The sequence below is a fragment of the Pleurodeles waltl genome, chromosome 12 (genome assembly GCF_031143425.1).
Source record: "Pleurodeles waltl isolate 20211129_DDA chromosome 12, aPleWal1.hap1.20221129, whole genome shotgun sequence".
In the NCBI taxonomy this organism is placed as follows: Eukaryota; Metazoa; Chordata; class Amphibia; order Caudata; family Salamandridae; genus Pleurodeles; species Pleurodeles waltl.
The window spans coordinates 4,533,580-4,540,584 of NC_090451.1; the positions used below are offsets into that span (position 1 = coordinate 4,533,580).

The 7,005-nt window shown below is 45.8% G+C and overlaps 1 non-coding gene across 1 annotated transcript; it reads left to right on the forward strand.

Annotated features, from left to right (window-relative positions):
* Window positions 1-782: 782 nt before the first annotated feature.
* TRNAW-CCA (transfer RNA tryptophan (anticodon CCA)) lies at window positions 783-854 on the forward strand. The gene has a single exon. It is a non-coding gene; the product is annotated as a tRNA-Trp (tRNA).
* The last annotated feature ends 6,151 nt before the right edge of the window (window positions 855-7,005 follow it).

Genomic DNA, 7,005 nt, shown 5'->3' on the forward strand with positions numbered 1-7,005 from the left:
TTGGGATGTAGTGGTCCGCTCAAATTCAACAACCTCAGTGCCACTGCACCTGCTGCACTGTTGATAGATACCATTGTGATGTTCCTGGGGCCACACCCTTCAAAGGATAGAAAATACTTGAAATTAACTGAAAAGTTAAGGAGGAGAATTTCCTAGCGCGAGTAGCAACTTCAACAAGGTATCCCTGTGCAAGGATATTTCGGGGCGGGCAGCATTTTCTGTCGCTATTTGAGTATTCTCCGTGACACACTTGAGTGATGTCCACTGGCACAGTTCACTCCAAAATCATCTCTCCACTTGGACTCATGCGTGACTCTCCCATTCACCCAGTAACAGTGCGCCCACCAAAGCAAAGCTACTAACAATTGAGGCCAAGGAGGCAGAGTTCTGACTCTGTGCCCTCGAGGAGAGTGGCATATTAACAAAAAACTCTGTTTGCTGAGTTTATGGGATCTCGGCTGACTTGTGTTACAAATGTCTGATCTTTCGCTGCTGATGATACAAGAAATGTGTTTTTCATAGTCTATGTCACACTTGACAGGACTATACATTAGCAGCGCCAGCAACAAAGCAAGTACAAGGGTGTCATGAAAATGTAGTAATACATATCGCATGGATGGTCTGTGTTATTGAATGGACTGTAAATGTTTACTTTAGAGTGACCTAGTGCCAGGCCTGTAGAATAGCTTCATGTACTTTAATCTCGTTAATTACTCTGGAAAGTTTGACGAGCAAGAAATCATTTTGCTTACTTGTAAGTCATCCTGTTGAACAGAACAGTAGACCTCGTGGCGCAACGGTAGCGCGTCTGACTCCAGATCAGAAGGTTGCGTGTTCAAATCACGTCGGGGTCAAAAAGTTGTTCTTTTAAACTCCAAAATTGACTCCCATGAATTTACCCTAATTTCTCAATTAAAAAAATAATTGCATTTAAAAACTCTTGTTTTATATAAACATAAATGTGGACCAAGCTCTCATAGATTACCTGGAAACCTGCTTCTAATGTGTACTTAGAAGCTTCGCATCATTTATAATGTACCCTTTGGGAAAAATGCAAGTGTTTTAGCTGCATTGAGCAACAAAAATAATGCTATGCCACAATTCTGTATTACATTAACAGGAAGTAGCAGCCTTACCTCACCCCACATTGCTAGTTATTATCTAAACAATGCGTTGGATACTTCAATTGATAGACAGTAGATGGCGCTGTCGTATAAGTCTATAGCCGCATATGATGCATCATTCTTTCCACTTGTGGAGTGGAAAATAAAATATTACGTTTTCCTTCAGCGGAAGATAATACAGAACTAATCATGAACTGTTAAATGAAAATATGGTGCTGGAAGTCAAAATGACTAGCAGAGGACGACTTCGAACCTTGGACCACAGAGTTACAGGCCTACTACTTTTCCACTGGGATCTCTACTGTTTCACACGGAAAAGAGTCCTTAATCCTTTTTATTTAGTGAAATTCTACAGCCCTGTCATTATTGATAAAATATGTGATTCAGCAGAAATATTTCTGCGGTAATGCACACATTATGCGATGCATTTATGTGAGACCAGAGAACCTATTTTTACCAAGAAGGGTTCAAACCAAACATTATGGATCTCTGTACATAAACACAGTGCGTGGTACTTCATGAGATGTATATATGTATTTTGCATTTTGGCCTTTTCCTTTCTGCAGATTTCTTAGAATGTCCCTCAGATTTATTTTCGCATATAATACTGGTGCGTTGAGTTAGTTCACGTGACTGACCACAAACACTCAAGCGACTAAACAATGACTGACCACAAACACGTATACAACGCTCTTCACCCTTAAGACTGGAGGAGTGAGACCATCTGGAGAGGACCCTTTGGGTGCAATAACATTTTCATTTGAGGCTCTGTTTCTCCCTGTCTTTTTACATTGCATGCCTCGCTCTGCATTACTCTCCTTCCTGACACATTCTGCTCAGCCCCCTCCAGGATCTTCGCATATACAGAGCAGATGGTTTTAACTTGTCACCTCTGAACATTTAAGACAAAAAAATCAAGCGTTGGGATCAAGACCCAGAGGTACTCAGATACCCAGGGGGGTGGAAGTGAACAATTGTATATTGTATATTCAAAGGCACTTTTAACATGCTTATGATCTAAACCTACTTAAGCATTTAAGTGAACCAACATATCTGTTATCATATGTTGTTATGTTACCTTCTGTTGCTTTGTGTTGTGTGTGCTGTGTATGTGTGGTGTGGTGTTACAATATTATAACACACATCTGTCACCTAACAGATCTAGAATATCAAGGTACGTTCAGCTCATGGGGCATCGTCCTGCAAAAATTAGAACCGCCCGGACATACTAATCTTTTAATACCGCAACAAAAGAAGGGCAGATCAATTTTAAAAGGGGCCGTGGAAGTAGAAACCTCCCCAAGTAATCGGGAACATTTGACAATATTAGAACATTGGAATGCTGGGGGCTCCATTGAAAACAATGGAGTGCTGCAGGCTTTTACTGGCCGGTAAAAGCCCGCAGCGCCAACATTCCAATGTTTGCTTTGTTCACAGCAACAGCTGTGAACAAAGCCTCATGGAGCCAGAGGGGATATTAATCCCCTCTGGCTCCGTGAACATTTTTTTTTTTTTTAATGGAACATTCTGCCCTGTGTGGCAGAATGTTCTAATAGCCTTAGAACCCGCCGTAGCGGGCTCTACCGGCTATTAAAGTCCCTCTCCCTTGTTAAATGCCCGAGCCGAGCGGGCCTTTAATAGCCGGTAGAGCCCGCTACGGCGGGATCTAAGGCTATAGTAAAGCATCATAGCATGCTTCATAACGGCACGCACCAACAGTTCTTCATCGGTATGCCCTCGACAGTCAAACAGGCTGGAAGGCAAATTTTAAACGACAACAATCATAACTGGTCCTGATGAAAACTCAGAAAAAATCTGTAAGGAAATGCCTCCTTGGCATGGTTACCCCCTGACTTTTTGCCTTTGCTGATGCCAAGTTATGATTTGAAAGTGTGCTGAGGCCTGCTAACCAGGCCCCAGCACCACTCTTCTTTCCCTAACCTGTACCTTTGTTTCCACAATTGGCACACCCTGGCATCCAGGTAAGTCCCTTGTAACTGGTACCCCTGGTACCAAGGGCCCTGATGCCAGGGAAGGTCTCTAAGGGCTGCAGCATGTCTTATGCCACCCTGGAGGCCCCTCACTCAGCACAGACACACTGCTTGCCAGCTTGTGTGTGCTGGTGGGGAGAAAATGACTCAGGGTGCCATGCCAACCTCACACTATCTATGGCATAGGTAAGTCACCCCTCTGGCAAGCCTTACAGCCCTAAGGCAGGGTGCACTATACCATAGGTGAGGGCATAGGTGCATGAGCACTATGCCCCTACAGTGTCTAAGCAAAACCTTGGACATTGTAAGTGCAGGGTAGCCATAAGAGTATATGGTCTGGGAGTCTGTCATACACGAACACCCCAGCACCATAATGGCTACACTGGAAACTGGGAAGTTTGGTATCAAACTTCTCAGCATAATAAATGCACACTGATGCCAGTGTACATTTTATTGTGAAATACACCCCAGAGGGCATCTTAGAGATGCCCCCTGAAAACATACCCGACTTCCAGTGTGGGCTGACTAGTTTTACCAGCCTGCCACACACCAGACATGTTGCTGGCCACATGGGGAGAGTGCCTTTGTCACTCTGTGGCTAGTAACAAAGCCTGTACTGGGTGGAGGTGCTTCTCACCTCCCCCTGCAGGAACTGTAACACCTGGCTGTGAGCCTCAAAGGCTCACCCCCTTTGTTACAGCACCCCAGGGCACTCCAGCTAGTGGAGTTGCCAGCCCCCTCCGGCCACGGCCCCACTTTTGGCAGCAAGGCCGGAGGAGATAATGAGAAAAACAAGGAGGAGTCACTGGCCAGTCATGGCAGCCCCTAAGGTGTCCTGAGCTGAGGTGACTCTGACTTTTAGAAATCCTCCATCTTGCAGATGGAGGATTCCCCCAATAGGATTAGGGATGTGCCCCCCTCCCCTCAGGGAGGAGGCACAAAGAGGGTGTAGCCACCCTCAGGGCTAGTAGCCATTGGCTACTAACCCCCCAGACCTAAACACACCCCTAAATTGAGTATTTAGGGGCTCCCAGAACCTAGCAAGATAGATTCCTGCAACCTGAAGACGAAGAAGGACTGCTGGCCTGAAAGCCCTGCAGAGAAGACGGAGACACCAACTGCTTTGGCCCCAGCCCTACCGGCCTGTCTCCCCACTTCAAGAAAAACTGCAACAGCGACGCGTTCCACAGGGTCCAGCGACCTCTGGACCCTCAGAGGACTACCCTGCATCTAAAAGGACCAAGAACTCCCTAGGACAGCGGCTCTGCTCCAAAGAAGAAACATCTTTGCAATAAAGACAACACTTTTCTCGCCGGAAGCATGAGACTTTGCAGTCTGCACCCGAGACCCCCGGCTCGACCTGCGGAGAAACAACACTACAGGGAGGACTCCCCGGCGACTACGACCCTGTGAGTAGCCAGAGTTGACCCCCCTCAGCCCCCCCAGCGACGCCTGCAGAGGGAATCCAGAGGCTCCCCCTGACCGCAACTGCCTGCTTCTAAGAACCCGACGCCTGGTAAAGACACTGCACCGCAGCCCCCAGGACCTGAAGGATCCGACCTCCAGTGCAGAAGCGTTCCCCAGGTGGCCCTCTCCCTTGCCCAGGTGGCGGCTACCCCGAGGAGCCCCCCCCTTGCCTGCCTGCATCGCTGAAGAGACCCCTTGGTCTCCCATTGAACTCCATTACAAACCGACGCCTGTTTGCACTCTGCACCCGGCCGCCCCCGTGCCGCTGAGGGTGCACTTTCTGTGCTGACTTGTGTGTCCCCCAGTGCCCTACAAAACCCCCCTGGACTGCCCTCCGAAGTCGCGGGTACTTACCTGCTGGCAGACTGGAACCGGGGCTTCCCCTTCTCCATTGAAGCCTATGCGTTTTGGGCACCACTTTGACCTCTGCACCTGACCGGCCCTGAGCTGCTGGTGTAGTAACTTTGGGGTTGCTCTGAACCCCCAACGGTGGGCTACCTTGGACCCAACTTTGAACCCTGCAGGTGGTTTACTAACCTGCAAAACTAACAAATACTTACCTCCCCCAGGAACTGTTGAAAATTGCAGTGTCTAGTTTAAAAAAAGCTTATTGCCATTTTTGTGAAAACTGTACATGCTATTTTTCTGATTCAAAGTTCTTAAGTTACCTAAGTGAAATACTTTAAATGAAAGGTATTACTTGTAAATCTTGAACCTGTGGTTCTTAAAATAAACTAAGAAAATATATTTTTCTATACAAAAACCTGTTGGCCTGGAATTGTCTTTGAGTGTGTGTTCCTCTTATATTGCCTGTGTGTGCACAACAAATGCTTAACACTACCCTCTGATAAGCCTACTTCTCGACCACACTACCACAAAATAGAGCATTAGAATTATCTCTTTTGCCACTATCTTACCTCTAAGGGGAACCCTTGGACTCTGTGCATGCTATTTCTTACTTTGAAATAGTACATACAGAGCCAACTTCCTACAATATCCCCATATGCTCCTGGAACACTTGTGCTCTAAAAAACCTGGTTACCAATAAGCTGGCACTGAGTTTCCTAAAGCAGTTTGAAATCTTCATGTTGCAGGAAACATGGTGCATGGAGCCAATACACATTTCTGGACATTCAGGGATAGACGTCTCTGCAAAACAACCTCAAAGTCACGGACACCCCAAGGGGGGCCTTACAACATACTGCTCCACGAAAATCAACTGGGTGATCAAACAGATCGACCTGGGCATTGACTGGCTGCTACCAACTATGTTGGAACACTGGGCTCCATTAGGCAACAACAGAACCCTACTACTGATCAATGTATATAATCATCCTAATAAAATGCAAAACAGAGAAAATATGGAAACGTTGATCAGCATTGTAAAAATGCTGCAGAAGCAAAATAAGGACGCAATCCTCATTCTGTCTGGCGATTTCAACCTTGATTTGAGAAAGTGCAGCACAAAACCTCTAAATGGAACATACACTAACTCAAAGCTTGAAACCCTGTGTTTGCGTTGCCTGATTCCTCTTCCTGAGGATGCTTCATCCGCACAAGTAACCTTCTTAAGTGGCACAAAAAAATCTAACATCGACTTTACATTTATCAATGAAACTGCACTGCCATTGGTTTTAGCATATAGGATCCAAGAACGCACTGAGAGCGATCACTTCCCACAACTCATTAAGATCCAGAATGAATGGAACCGGCTACCCTCTGCCAATATCATAATTTCAGCCCCAGTGACTTATGACACAAAAAAATTTAAATGGAAGGGGCCAGGCCTCGGTATAGTAATGGAAGAAGTGTACCGCAGTGCTGGCACAATTAATGAGCTTAAAGAAACACTAAGAATGCAGGAACAAGAAAATCATCCTCTAGGAGAACGAGTGACCGATAGGACGCACTTGTGTGATTCCTTAATGAATACATTTTCCATCAAAAAAAGTCTCCCAATTTAGGTCATAGAAACAAAAAACAAAGTTAAGAGCGGCAGAGCAGAAAAGCCATGGTTTAACAAAACACTGCATAATCAGAAAAATCAAGTCTCTAGAGAATTAAAAGAAGTCCTAAAGGACACACGCTGGGGAAGGAAATCTGACAACACAAGGCTCTCTGAGCTAAGAGCCAAATACAAGAAAAATTGCTGGATGGCAAAACGGAGGTATCATGAGGATTTGTGGACCAAGCTGCTCATGTCCAACAAACAGAAAAATAATGAAAAGTTCTGGGAACTGATAAATGTACTAAATCAGGGGAAAAAAATCGACATATGAACACCGGAATTGATGCGGCCACATGGGAAGCCCACATACAAACAATGTTCTCACGCCCAGTACACCATATGAAGGAGGAGGCCACTCAGTCAGCCAATGACCCAAGTAAGATAACTTTGGTTTCAGAGAGACAACGCAAACAGA